The sequence below is a fragment of the Gadus chalcogrammus genome, chromosome 9 (assembly GCF_026213295.1).
Source record: "Gadus chalcogrammus isolate NIFS_2021 chromosome 9, NIFS_Gcha_1.0, whole genome shotgun sequence".
Classification (NCBI taxonomy): domain Eukaryota; kingdom Metazoa; phylum Chordata; class Actinopteri; order Gadiformes; family Gadidae; genus Gadus; species Gadus chalcogrammus.
This window is the reverse complement of record NC_079420.1, coordinates 4,134,589-4,134,835: the sequence shown is the minus strand read 5'-3', so window position 1 is coordinate 4,134,835 and position 247 is coordinate 4,134,589.

The following is a 247-nucleotide window of genomic DNA, read 5'->3' as shown; positions in this document are numbered from 1 at the left end:
TGCGCGATGTATCCGAGCGGAACTGTGTGCAAGTGCACCAAAGGGTTCTATGGAGATCAGTGCGATAAAGGTAAGAATAGGTTGTGGATGTCAAATGTTTTTTTTTATATTATGCTATTTATTTTAACAATAGCATTGAGCCTAGATTCAGTCAAGAGTTTACATTGGCGACAAGGAGTGCATTTTGTAGAAAATATCCCTCCACGAAACAGAACTTGGATTTTTGGATGTATTTGGACATTTAAGT